At 34.8% G+C, this 14,981-nt stretch overlaps 1 protein-coding gene across 4 annotated transcripts in view; it reads right to left on the bottom strand.

Annotated features, from left to right (window-relative positions):
* PPP2R3A (protein phosphatase 2 regulatory subunit B''alpha) overlaps nt 1-14,981 on the bottom strand; it is a 210,483-nt gene that overhangs the window by 50,997 nt on the left and 144,505 nt on the right. The gene's annotated exons all lie outside the window — the stretch shown is intronic.

Raw genomic sequence — 14,981 nt, 5'->3', positions numbered from 1 at the left:
AGTTTGAGAATAATTTGAATTCATTCTTTCACTGATAGAATTCAACTGTGAAATCATTAGGTCTTGGACTTTTCTTTTTTGGGAGGTTTCTGATTACTGAGTCTATCTCCTTACTCATTATTGGTCTATTCAGGTTTCCTGTTCAGTCTTGGTAGGTTGTATGTTTCTAGGAGTTTATCCATTCTTCTAGGTTATCCAATTTGTTGGCATATAAGTACTTACAGTAGTCTTACATGATCTTTTGTGTTTCTGTATCAGTTGTGATGCTTCCTCTTCAATTATAATTTTATTTGAGTCTTCTCTTTTTCTTAGTCCAGCTAAATGTTTGTCAGTTTTGTTTATCTTTTCAAAAAAACATCTCTTAGTTTCACTGATCTTTTCTAGTCTCTATTTCATTTATTTCTGCTCTGATCTTTATCACTTCCTTCCTTCTGCTAACTTCAGGTTTAGTCTGCTTTTTAACTTTTTTGAGGTGTAAAGTTAGGTTATTTGAGATCTTTCTTTTTTTCTTAATGTAGGCATTTATTGCTGTAAACTTCCTTCTTAGAACTGATTTTCCTTCATTGTATAAGTTTTGGCATGTTTCCATTCTTGTTTATCTCAAGATACTTTCTGGTTTCCCTTTTGATTTCTTCTTTGACTAACTGGTTATTCAGGAGTGTTTTTTACTTCCCACACATTTTTGAATTTTCCTTCTGTTATTGATTTCTAGTTTCACACCACTGTGGTCAGAAAAGATACTTGATATAACTCAATCTTTTAAAATTTAGTAAGACTTTTTTGTAGCCTAAAATATGATCTTAGGGAAAGTTCCATGTCCACTTGAAAATAATGTGTATCCTGTTGCTATTGGATGGAATGATCTGAATGACCTGTATAGGTCTGTAAGTTCCACTTGGTCTACATGTTGTTTAAGGCTGGTATTTCCTTTATTGACTTTCTGTCTGTATGATCTATGCATTGATGAAAGTGGGGTAGTAAAGAAACCTCCTGTTATTGTAGTACTGTTTATTTCTCCATTTAAGTCTGATAATATTTGCTTTATATATTTAGGTGCTCTTACATGTTGGGGTGCATAAATATTTACAACTGTTATATCCTCTGTTGGATTGATCTCTGTATCATTCTGCAATGTCCTTCTTTCTCTTTTATTAGTCTTTATTTTAAAGTCTTTTGTCTGATACAAGGATAGCTAACCCAGCTTTCTTTTTGTTTCCATTTGCATGGAATATCATTTTCCATCCCTTCACTTTTAGGCTATGTGTGTCCTTAAAGCTAAAACGAGTCTCCTGTAGGCAGCATACTGTACAATCTTGTTTGTAGTCACTTAGCCACTCTGTGTCTTTTGGTTGGTGATTTTGATCCATTTACATTTAAAGTAATTATTTATAGGTAAGGACTTACTATTGCCATTTTGTTAATTTGTTTCTGACTGTTTTGTAGTTCTGTTGTCTCTTTCTTCCTTTCTTGCTGTCTTCCTTTTTCAATGGATGATTTTTTTGTAGTGATGTACTTTGATTCCTTTCTCTTTCTCTTTTGTGTATCTACTACAGGTTTCTTATTTTTGGTTATCATGAGGCTTATATGAAACATCTTATAGTTGTAAAAGTCTATTTGAAGTTGACAACTGCTTAAATTTGACTGCATACAAAATCTGTTATGTTTTAACTTTTCCTCCTGTCACATTTTATGTTGTTGATGTCACAATTTATAACTCATGGATTGTGTATTCACTATAAAATTACTGTAGTTACAGTTAAATTCTTTTGCCTTTTAACTTTTATAGCAGAGTTAAAAGTGATTTATGCATCATCCTTATAGTATTAAAATATTCTGAACTTGACTATATTCTTACTTTTACAGTGAGTTTTATATTTCCTATGTTTTTATGTTAGTTGGCATCCTTTAAGGAAAGGCTGAAGAATTCTCTTTAGCATTTCTTGTAAGGCAGGTCTAGTGATGATGAACTCCCACAGATTTTGTCTGGGAAAGTTTTTATCTCTCCTTTATTTCTGAACTATAGCCTTGCCAAGCATAGCATTTTTGGTTGACAGTTTTTTCTTTCAGCAGTTTGAATATATCATGCCACTCTTTCCTGGTCTGCAAAGTGTATGCTAAGAAATACAGTGCTGATCTTATAACAGTTCCCTTGTATGTATGAGTTGGTATGTGATGAGTTGGTTTTCTCCTGCTGATTTCAAAATTGTCTTTGACTTGAGAATTTGATTGTAATGTGCTATAGTGAAGATCTCTTAATATTTTTATCTATTTGAGGTTCCTTGGGCTACATGGATTTGGATGTTCATTTCCCTCTCCAGATTAGGGAAGTTTTCTGTCATTATTTCTTTAAATAAGTTTTCTGCCCTTTTCTCTTTCTTTGTTCCCTCTGGGACTCCCATAATGCATATATTGTTTATTTGCATGGTCTTCTGTAAGTCCTGGAGGATTTTCATTCTTTTTTCTCTGATTGGGTAATTTCAATTGACCTGTTTTCATGCTCATTGATTCTTTTGTTTAATTGCTCTGTTGTTGAAGCTTTCTATAGAATTTTTCAGTGCAGTAATTTTGTTCTTTTGTTTTAGAATTTCTGTTTGGTTCATTTTTATGATTTCTCTTTGTTGAACTTCTCATTTTCTTCATGTATTGTTTCCCTGATTTTGCTTAGTTGTCTGTGTTCTTTTGTAGCTCACTGAGATCCTTTAAGATGATTATTTTGAATTCTTTGTCAGGCAATTCACAGATCTCAATTTCTTTAGGGTAAGTTATTGGTGTTTTATTTTGTTCCTTTGATTGTGTCATGCTTCCCTGATTATTTGTGATTCTTGTCACATTGCATTGGTGTTTCTGCCTCTGAAGAAGTAGGCATTTATTTCAGTATTTACAGACTGGCTTTGGCAGGGAAATCCTTTCACCAGTCTCCTTATTCAGAGATTTTGGACAGGCTGTCTAGTGGGGGTCTGTGAGCAGGTTTACTGCTGGAGTACTTGGGTAGGCTGCTCAAGTACCTGGGTCAGCAGGTGAGTCGGGCCTGTGCCTGGGTCCATGGGCGCTGACCTGGTAATAGGTGGATCTTGAGCCTGATCCTGTAGGGACTGGCCTAGTGCTGGGATGGGCCTGTGGTACCTGAAACCTGACTCTGCAAGGGTGAGTCTGGATCCTGGGTCTCTGGGGGTTGGCCAGTGTTAAGGTCTACTGGGGTTTGTTGGAACCTGGGTTTCCAGGGTTGGTTTGGCACTGGGATGAGTCTGAGGCCACAGGGGCTGGCTTGGTGCTGGGTGAGTCTGGAGGATGGGCCGGCAATATCCTACCTGGAGTCTGGGGTTGCAGGGGCTGGCCTGGTGCTGGGGTGAGCTTGGAACTCGAATACAGGGGTGAGTTTGGAGCCTGGGGACACAGGGGCTGAACTGGTGCTGAGGTGGGCCCAAAGGTTGGGTCTTTTGGTGCTGCCCTGGAATCCTTAGCTCTTGTGAAGGTATTTTTGTTCATGGATAGTTGTTCAATTGGTATTTCTGTTAGGGGATGAGCAATGGAAACTTATATCTCACCCTCTTGCTGCCATCACTCTCTTATGGCTGAATTTTAAAATTACCATGTAAATCTTATATTTCAATTTCTAGTTATGTTGGACTTTTTGGATTGGCTTTCTAATTTTCATATCTTGTCTCTATATTATATTACTTCAATTTTGGGGTTCTTTTTGGGAGGTCTACCTAGCTTTATCTTCTGAACATTGTTTTTTTTTTTTCCTGCTATCATAATTTTGATTTTCCAGAGTTCTTTTTCGGTTCCATGAATGTTTCTTTTATAAAAAGTACCATTCTGTTCATGTTCTATGAATTTCATTTTTTCTCTTATCTCTGAGGCTACTAGTAACCGTGTATTTGTTGTTTTTGCTGAAGGTTTCTTCTCCCTGAATTCTGTTTCATCCAAGTTACTTTCCCCCCACTTCTATCTGTTTGGTCTCTATCTTTTATGTAAGAAGCTGTACTTAGGTATTTACTGATCCTTTGTTCTCTGCTCATATTTAAGAGTAGATGCTAAAAAGCTGACTGGAAGTTCTGGCTTATGGGTTTGTTGACTCTGAGCTTTACTGTAAAATGATCTGCCTGGGTTCTTTCCTTGGGGCTGAGCCAATGTCAAATTTTCAGGTCTTTATTCTTGGGCTGGCCAGATTCTCCAGAAAAGCATCTTTTTGTCTCCTGCCTAGAGGTTCAGGACAGGTTGCCTAGATTCTGAAAGTTGAGTAAGGAATGAAGACTGGGCATCTTAGCTTTCAGTAAGGATACACTCATTTCATCTGTTTTCAATATGGTAGCCCTACCTTCAATTGTGCCCAGTGCTCCCCAGTCCAGAGGCCCTCTATTTTATACTCTTGAGGGAATAAAGCACAGTCTCCCAGCAGCAGTCTCCTGCCTGGGTAGAGGAGATGATCTGGAGATCAGCTGTTTCCTTAAAGAAACTTTCTATAAACTCTCCTCATTTTTGGTTCTATCTTTATCCCACCCCTACTTCCAACGTTCCCGGTACCCCAAAGTCCTGACTGTTTGGAGGTTTTTGTGATATATCCAGTTGCTTCTTTGTCTTTTCCTATGGTGGCTTAGGTTTCAGGTAGTGTGCTAAATTTATTTACTTTCTGGTTTCCAAATCCTTATTTTTTTCTCCTTTTTTCCTTTGTTATTATGGATTTATTCCTTAAAAAAATCTCTGTACTGTCATTTTAGTGGAATTTCAAGAGGGACTAAAAGTACTATATGTGGGTAAGTTGCTATCTTCATTCAGAAGCTTACCCACACTTTACTATGGCCACTTTATCATATAGCAATGTCACTTATAGTAGCAAGTATAGCCATGCCACTAATTCATCATAGAATATGAAGCTAATAGTATTAGTTGGTAACAGGGAACAATATTTTTCTATAAAGAGCCACTGATTCATGGTAGTTTAAAACTTCTCAAGAGAAGGTTCTAAGAGACTCTTGGTTAAATTACCATTTGTAGGCCTTAAGCTATACTGAGAAACTCTATACATTTAATGGTTTTAAAAAATCTCTTTTGAGGAGAAAAAGGTGAAAATAACTAAGGTATGACTATTAATTGTTTTCAAGTAAGTCACACTAAGATCTGTAATGCACCTGTATTCCAAAAGATAAAGTTTACATTACTGCAACAAATTAAACTGTAATACTTGCAAAATTCTTTTCAGAAATCTATTTTTAAAATTGTACCAGCTTGATGTTTAACATTACCATCAAAGAACAGAGGAGACATTCACTGGAGCCAATGAACATGAGGTAATAGAGTTTGGCTGTCATATCACATCTACTCTCAGGGTTTTAACACTGCCACACTTTGAAACATGATTTCATGATTTGTGATTGTGAGAAAAACCTTGAGGAGACAGACCTGATTTCTTGATTGTGAGAAAAACCTTGAGGGTACAGACTTCATGAGCAGAGGGCTACAATAAATGTGGTAATATGTGGCTCTTTTACCACTGTATCATTAGTCTGTAAGTAATAATGTTTTGAATAGTACAAAAAGAAGCAGTAGACTGTCCTCTGGTCTTTAAGGCCTCTTGGTGTCTTGAAATTCCTTCTTACTTATCTTAGGATAATAGAAATTAGGACAATAGGAAGGAAGTACCTCTTGATTTTGGCAATTATCTAATAGGACTTTAGTGAAAAGCAACTTATTTTACCGAGAAATATAAACTAAAGTCAGTTGCATTTTCAATTAAGAACTAAGATAAAAGAGTCTATAAAATAAATAAAGCTAAACCATATACTTCAGTTCTTTGTAATAGCTCATAAAAGAGAAACAAAACTAGAACACAAAGAAAGAGACAAATAAACTGCCTCAATATTTGCCAAAGTCACATAAGAGCTGCCTTTAAATATAATGTTTGAAAGAACATCGTGTAGTAGATGAATCTGATGAATCTGATGTAATTCTGTGAGTATTAGAGAGCATAAAAAGGATCAATACACAAAGAAGAGAAAATGTTTTAAGGCTCAGAGCTGGAAAAATAAAATCATATACCTCAGTAGATAGCTATTTGTCCCCGGAAGTTTAGAAGCAGGGGCTACTGGATGGTTAAATACTTATAGGACATGTTCAGAGGGAATTTTCTTATTGAAAGTAATAGATACTCTCTAAAGTTTTTTTCCAATGCAGATTTAATTTTTTTTCTTTCCTCTGTTCTTTTTAACAAAGGTAATATTTTCTTAGGTCTAGAAGTAATGACTATTCATTGCAAGAAAACTGGAAAACAGAAAAGCACACAAAAGGAGTAACTACCCAGAGAGAACCAGTGTTAAATTTTTGCTATATTTGCCACCAATTTTTGGTTTTAAAGCATAATTATATTCATTAAAGACTGTATTTGTACAATTATAGACATAAACAAGATTACCTTTTGGCCTTGTTCACAGGCTGAATGAAATTAACTTCTGGACCAGAAATGTCTTATCCCTGATATAAACTCCAATAAGCTATTGCAGAAACAAGTTACGGGGAACTTCGTTATTACTTAGGGATTAACTAAATGTATATTCCTTTGTATATTCAGTATACATATTTTAGCACCTACTACCTTCAAAGGCACTGGCCTAGTGTCCTCAGACATAAAGGTGAATGAGATAGTTGCTGGAGAGGACACCTAGTCAGAAGACCAAGGTAGAAGAAGAACGTGATAAACAGCCAGACCAGAGGGGTGGTTAAAGGACATACCAAAAGAGGGTTGGTTGCAAGAGCCTGTCCACAAAAAATAATCTATCCAAAGATGCTTTCCATATCTAACCCTGACAGGACCAGGCATAGGAAAGACTCAAGATCACAATTTTTTACGTAGTATTTTACACAGCACTTATCACACTTCAGTGAGTATATTACTTCTTTCATGAAATGCATTTTTTTCTACCCATGTCATTCATAAGCCACAAATCTGATTTCTACTACGTTTTAAATAAGTGTTTGATTTTGATGTATAGATATTTTCTTCATTACTTTAAAACTGAGGTTTAACTGTCTTCTGATCACATTCTGCTTTTGTAAGATAATGTGAAGCACTGAGAACAAATACTCTGGGTGCCTAGTAAGTGCTAGTAGAAGCCAAGGAGACAAATTAGGCCAATGCCTAATTTTGAGTCTCTTAAGCAATAAGGAATTTCAGGACACCAAAGGAACGCTCTTTTAGGGATTCCATAGCCTAGTTGGTAAGAAGACAGACATGCAAACATGCTGTCTCACATAATAGGCCATACATTATAGTGATAAACAGTCCAGAATTTGGAGTGATACAGACCTGGACTTGAATCCAAGCTAGGTCACTTTGTATGTGTGCAATCTCTCAGAGCGTCTGTTTCCTCAACTGTAAAATGGGAACACTGACACCTAAACTCATAGTGATATGAAGATTAAACAAGCCATCATATATGAAACAGTTGTTACCTCGCAAAGAATAAAGCCTCAGCAACATGTTAGCTGTTAGGTAGGAGAAAGGCAACATACAAGGCAGAAAAGGGGCACAAAAGAAAGCTTTTGACTTAAAAACCTCTTTTGGCAATATTTCTATAAGTAAAGATACACTTATGTATCTCGAGATATGAAAAGTTGATCTGAAGGGTCCTGCTTCTGGTAATGATGAACTAAGTGTTTTGGATTAACCCTCCCACTGAGAAAATCTGCAGTAAAAATCCTTTTTGAAGGCACTGGACTATTAACAGGGCAGTGAAGAACTATGGTGTCCAGATGTAGAAGGAAATCCAGCAAGGAGGAGCCTAGCATTTGTGACCATCTTTCCCTTGGGGTATCTGCTGATTTTGGAAGAGGGGCCTGAGAGGTTGAGAAGTTGAGCTTTCACTTGCTAGTATTCTGTTAATGATTTTTGGGTCTATCTTCATGAGGGATGTTGGTCTGTAGTTTTATTTTCTTGTATGTGTCTGTCTGGTTTTGGTATCAAGGTAATGCTGGTTTCATAAAATAAGCTGGAAATTGTTCCCTCCTTTTCTATTTTCTGGAAGAAGTAGTACAGAATTTGATATTTCTTCTTCAGATGTTTGGAAGAATACAGTAGTGAAATTATCTGGGCTGAGAGGTATCTTTTTCAGAAAGTTTTAAACTATGAATTCAATTTTCTTTAATAGATACAAGACTATTCAGGTTATGTATTTCTCCTTGGACAACTTTTGTTAACTTGTGACTTTAATGGAATTGGTCCATTTCATTTAAGTCACCACATTTACATGTGTTTATGTCATTCATAGTATTCCTTTATCTTTTGAATATCTAATTTCTCTTGATACATTCTTTTGGACCCAAGCATTATTTAGAATTGTGTTCTTTAATTTCCAGTCGTCCTTCTCTTATTGAGTTTTACATTAATTCCATTATGGTCAGAGAATATACTTTGTATTATCTCAACTCTTCTTCTTTTTAAACAGCTTTATTGAGATATATTTCCCATATCATACAATTCATCCATCTAAAATGTATAGTCAAATGCTTTTTAGTATATCCATAGAGTTGTATAACAATCACCACAATTAACTTTTATCACATCCAAAAAGAAACTCTATACCTAGTAGCACTTATACGTCATTCCCTGCCCCACCCCTGCCTCTCCAGGTCCCTCATGGCCTAGGCAACTACTAACGTACCTTCTGTATCTATAGATTTACCTATTTTGGACAACTCACATAAATGTATTCATACAATATGTAGTCTTTTGTGATTGATGTCTTTTAATCTGCATAATGTTTTCAAGATTCAACTATGTTGTAGTATGTAGTACTTCATATTTTTTTATTGCTGAATATTAGATTATATGGATGTATCACATTTGTTTTTCCATTCATTAATTGATAGACATTTGGGTGTTCCCGTATTTTGGCTACTGAAAATAGTGATGCTATGAAACTTGTATGGGTGTACAAGTTTTTGTGTGGATATGTTTTCATTTCTCTTGGGTATATTCCTAGCAGTGGAATTTCTGGGTCATATGGTATCACTATAACCATTTGAGGAACTGTCAGTGTTTTCCATAGTGGCTGCTGCATTTTACATTCCCAATAGCAGTGTTTGAGGGTTCCCATTTCTCCACATCTTTGCCAACACTTGTTTATTATCTGACTTTTTATTCATAGCTATCCCAGTGGGTGTAAAGTGGTATCTCAGTGTGGTTTTGATTTGCATTTCTTTGATGATAGTGATATCAAGAATCTTGTTATGTGCTTATTGGCTGTATAGATATCTTCTTTGGAGAAATGTCTATTCAGATCCTTTGCTCATTTTAAAGTTGAGTAATCTGTCTTTTTATTATTGAGTTGTGTTATTTATATATTCTAGATACAAGTTATGTATCAGATATATCATCTAAAAATATTTTCTCCCATGCTGTGGGTTATCCTTTATGTTCTTGATGTTGTTTTTTGAAGCATAAATTTTTAAAATTTTGATGAAGTCCAATTCATTCATTTTTTTCTTTTGTTGTTTGTGGTTTTGGTGTCATCTAAGAAACTGCATCTAACCAAGGTCGTGAAAATTTACTCCTATACTTTCTTCTGAAAGTTTTTATAGTTTTAGCTCTTACATTTAGGTCTGTGATCCATTTGAGCTAATTCTTTTGTATAACATGAGGTAGGGGTCCAAATTCATTCTTTTGCATGTGGATATCCAGTGTCCAGCACCACTTGTTACAAGACATTTTTTCCCCCATTGAATTGTGTCTTAAGATCCTTGTTGAAAATCAGTTACCATAAATGTGAGGATTTACTTCTGGACTCCTAATTCAATTCCATTTATCTGTATGTCTGTCTTTATGCTAGTATTTTATATGGTCTTTACCTCAGCTTTGTATATTTTGAAATCAGAAAGTATGAGTCCTATAATCTTATTCTTTTTCAAGATTGTTTTGGTTACCCTGATCCTTTTGTTTTTTCATATTAATTCAAGATACATTTCCATTATTGCAAAAACAACAACAAAAAAAGTAGCTGAGATTTTGTTAGGAATTGCTTTGAATCTACAGATCAGTTTGGGGAGTATTGCCATGCTAACAATATTAAGCCTTCTGATCCATGAACATGGGATATCTTTGTTTCATTTAGATCTTCCTTAGTTTCTTTCAACAATATTTTATAGTTCTCACAGTATAAGTTTTATGCTTCTTTTGTTAAATTTATTCCTAGATATTTTATTCTTTTTGCTGCTATTATAAATGGAATTATTTTCTTAATTTCATTTTTGGATTTTTCATTGTTCATGCACAGAAACAATTGATTTTTGTAAACATATTATGTATTATATCAATCTTGTAAACTGATTTTGTAAATTGAAATTAACCTTTATTATGTTCTAACAGTTTCTTGGTTGATTTCTTAGGATTTCCTGTATATAATATCATATTTAACTTTATAGTTTTTGGGACTTCCCTGGTGGCGCAGTGGTTAAGAATCCGCCTGCCAACACAGGGGACACAGGTTCAAACCCTGGTCCAGGAAGATCCTACATGCTGCGGAACAACTAAGCCCGCGTGCCACAACTACTGAGCCTGCGCTCTACAGCCCGCAAGCCACAACTACTGAGCCTGTGTGCCACCACTACTGAAGCTCACAAGCCTACAGCCCGTGCCCCGTAACGAGAAGCCCGCACACCGCAACAAAGAGTAGCCCCCGCTCGCCACAACTAGAGAAAGCCTGCGCACAGCAATGAAGACCCAACACAGCCAAAAATAAATAAATTAATTAATAAATTTAAAAAGTTACATTAAAAAATAATTTTCCTTCTTCCTTTCCAATTTGTAAGCTTTTTATTTCATTTTCTTGCCTGATAATCCTGTCTAGGATCCAGTGTTGAATAGAGCAGACATCCTTGTCTTTTTCCTGATCTTAGGAAAATAGCATTCAAACTTTCACCATTAACTAGTTGTTAGCTGTAGGTTTTTCATAGATATGCTTTATCTGGTCAAGGAAATTCCTGTCCATGTTTAATCTGTGTTTTTTTTGTTTTTTTTAAATCATGAAGCAATGTTGAACTTTTTCAACTGCTTTTTCTGAGACTACTGGGCTGATCATGTGGTTTTTATCCTTTGTTCTATTAATATGATGTGTGACATTGTTTGGTTTTTAGATGGTAAACTAACCTTGCATTTTTGGGATAAGTCTCACTTAGTCATGGTATATAATCTTTTTCATATTTTGCTAGATTAAGTTTCCTAATTTTGTTGAGTATTTTTGTATCTATATTCATAAAGGATAGTGGTTTACAGTTTTCTTGTAATGTTTTGTCTGGTTTTGGTATCTGGGTAACACTGGCCTTATAAAATGAATTTGTAAGTGTTCCTTCCTCTTTTATTTTTTCAAAGAGTTTGTAAAAAACTGTTATTTTTTAAAAAGTGTTTGGTAGCATCCTTTAGTGAAGCCACCTCAGCCCGGGACTGTTTTTCTTATTCAGATTTTTAATTTCTTCTTGAACCAGTTCAGCAGTTTGGCTCTCTCTAGGAATTTGTTCATTTTGTCTAAGTTACCTAATTTGTTAGCATAAAGTTGTTATATATTATATATATATATATATATATATATATACACACTATAATCCTTTTCATTCCTTTATGGTCAGTAGTCATGTTCCCTCTTAATTCTGACCTTAATAATTTGTATGTTCTTTTTTTTTGATCAGTATAGCTAAAGCCTTATCAACATTACTGATATTTTCAAAACAACTGACTTTTGGCTCCACTGACTTTCTCTACTGTTTTCCTATTCTCTCGTTTATCAATTTTAATCTTTATTTTTTTTTCTGTTTGCTATACTTCATTTGCTCTTGTTTCCCAGTGTCTAAAAGTGGAAGGTTAGGTTATTGATTTAAGACATTTCTTCTTTTTCAATAGATGGATTTACAGCTTCATCCCATAAGTCTTGGTATACTATGTTTTCCTTTTTGTTCATCTTAAAGTTTTGGTATGTTGTTCCTTCATTTTCCTTCATTTCAAATTATTTCCTAATTTCCTTTAGGTATGCTTCTTTGATCCATTGGTTATTTAAGCAGTGTGTTGTTTCTGCATATTTGTGAATCCTCAAATTTCTTTCTGTTAATTTTATTCCATTGTGGTCAGAGAACATAATTTGTGTAATTTCACTTATTATATTTTTTGAGGCTATTATATGGCCTACCACATACTCTATCCTGGAGAATGTTCCATGTGCACTTGAGAAGAATATATTGATATATTCGGCTGTTCTTAGGTGGGGAGTTCTATAGATATGTGTTAGGTCCAGTTGATTTATAGTTTTGTTTATAGTGTTATTCATGACTTTTATTTCCTTGTTGATCTTCTTCCTGACTGTCCATCACTGAAAGTGGGGTACTGAAGTCTCCAAATATTGTTGAATTATTTACTTCTCCTTGCAATTCTGTCAGTTTTTGTTTCATGTATTTTTAGGGTTCTGTGTTGTTACGTGCATATATGTTTGTAATGTCTTTCTGTTGGATTGACCCTTTTATGAAATAGAATGTCCTTGTCTCTAGTAACAATTTTTGTTTTGAAGTCTATGTCCTCTGATATTTATATAGCCACTCCAGGTTTCTTAGATTGTTGTTTGCATGGCATATCTTGATCCTTCCTTTTCCTTCCCCCCCCCCCTTGTATCTTTAAATCTAATCTGTCTCATATAGACAGTACAGAATTGTATCCAAAAAACTTTTTTTTTTTGATCCAGTCTGAAAATCTCTGCGTTTTGATGAAACGATTAATCCATTCACATTTAATGTTATTATTGTTATAGTTGGACTTATGTCTGCCATTTTACTTTTTGTTTTTTATGTGTCTTGGAGTTTTTCCTCTATTTTTCCTTTATTGCTTTCTTTTACATTTAAGTGAATATTTTCTAAGTGGGACACTTTAACTCTTTTAATGATTTTTTTTTACTATGTATTTTTGAGTTAATTTCCTGCTGTTTGCTCTAGGGCTTACCATATACATTTTAACTTCTTAGAATTACTTCAGATTTATACTTAATTCCTGTGAGATACTGAAACACTCCTATATAACTATTCCCTCATCCCTCTTTTTTATGCTATTGTTATATATATCACATCTCTATATACTACAAACCCAATAATACATTGTCCTAATTATTACAGTATATAATTTATGTTTTTTAAAGAAGCTGATAGAAGAAAGGCGAGCAAGTATATATTCATGTTTGTTATATAAAGCTTCTTTATTATCATTTATATCATTTGTTCCTATGGGATAATAGGAGGAAAAGATGGGAAGTATTTGAGGAAAGCTTTTTCATAATTAAGTAAATATGAAAGATAAAAGACTGAAATTGAGAAGGTTAACAGAACACCAAAAAGGCAAGAAATGGAAAAATGCACAGCCTTCAAACCTTCGGAAATTTAGATAATTAAAACCATCTAAACATTCAAAATAATGGATTAATGGTAAATTATAAACATGCACACTTACTGGCATAGAAATATACTCTTACGTGAAGAAGTGTATCACAAAACTGTATACTATATGATACAATGATTTCTCACTTGGTGCAGAGAGAAAGAGAGAGGAGGAGGAGTGAAAGGAGGGGATGGAGGGGAATGACGAGGGAGGAGGAGGATGAGGTAAGAGGACATATACCAAAATGTTAACTATGGGTCAAGGAATTATGAATGAATTTTATATTAAGGTTTCTGAATGTATGTATTTTTAAATTTTTAATACTTAATGTATATTTGTGATAAAACGATAAACTTAAAAAATTAATCCAGCAGAAATGAGCAAAAAACATGAAAAGGCAAGTCACCTAAGATGAAATAAAAATGGCCAAAAATGTATGAAAAAAATTCAGCCTTGGGACTTCCCTGGTGGCACAGTGGTTAAGAATCCTGCTGCTAATTCAGAGGACACGGGTTCAATCCCCAGTGTGGGAAGATCCCATGTTGCTTAGAGCAACTAAGCCTGTGTGCCACAACTACTGAGCCTGTGCACCACAACTACTGAAGCCTGCATGCCCTAGAGCCTGCGTGCTGCAACTACTGAGCCCATGTGCTGCAACTACTGAAGCCCGCGTTCTCTAGGGCCTGTGAACTGCAACTACTGAGCCTGCGTGCTGCAACTACTGAAGCCCATGTGCCTAGAGCCCGTGCTCTGCAACAAGAGAAGCCGTCACAATGAGAAGCCTGCACAGTGCAACAAAGAGTAGCCCCCGCTCACCACAACTAGAGAAAGCCCGCATGCAGCAACGAAGACCCAAAGCAGCCAAAAAAAAAAAAAAAAATTCAGTATGTCTTAAAAAAAAAATTCAGCCTCACTAGCAATCAAAGAAATGCAAAAAAGATAATACTGAATTCTTATCAAATTCGAAAATATTTTTAAGAGGAAGATACCTAGTGTGAATAAGGGTTATAGGAAATATGCTCAATACTTTGTTGATAAAGGTATAAAATGATACAGTTTTTCTGAAAATCAATTTTAATAGTTTTTATAAATGCTCTTAAAAATGTCTACACCCTTTAACCTAGCAATTCCTTTCCTGGGGAATTTATTTTAAGGAAAAATATAGTGGATGTTACAACTATTTAGCTAAAACTACTAGAGGATATTAGGAGGTAACATTCCAAAGGATTAAATCTAATCGTATGGAATTAATTAACCTACATGTCCAAAGAGTATGTAAAACTTTATATGAAAAAGACTGTACAACACATACCAATTTTTAAGTGTCTTTTTCTGAGTGTTAGAATTATCAGTATTAAAATTTATTTTCTTCTGCTTTAGCCATGTTTTCTAAGTTGTCTACAATGAACAACAAATTACTATCTTTGAAATGGACAACATGCTGCCCATGAAATAGATTAGCTTTATTTCCATTTCAATGATTTCCAAACCATATATCCAACATTTAGATAACTTCTTGAACTAACATGCAGACAGCTGAGTCAGTAATACCAGCAAGCAGCATCAGGGACTGCAGACTCTC

The sequence above is a fragment of the Eschrichtius robustus genome, chromosome 6 (genome assembly GCF_028021215.1).
Source record: "Eschrichtius robustus isolate mEscRob2 chromosome 6, mEscRob2.pri, whole genome shotgun sequence".
NCBI lineage: Eukaryota > Metazoa > Chordata > Mammalia > Artiodactyla > Eschrichtiidae > Eschrichtius > Eschrichtius robustus.
This window is presented reverse-complemented; position numbering and strand designations above follow the sequence as displayed.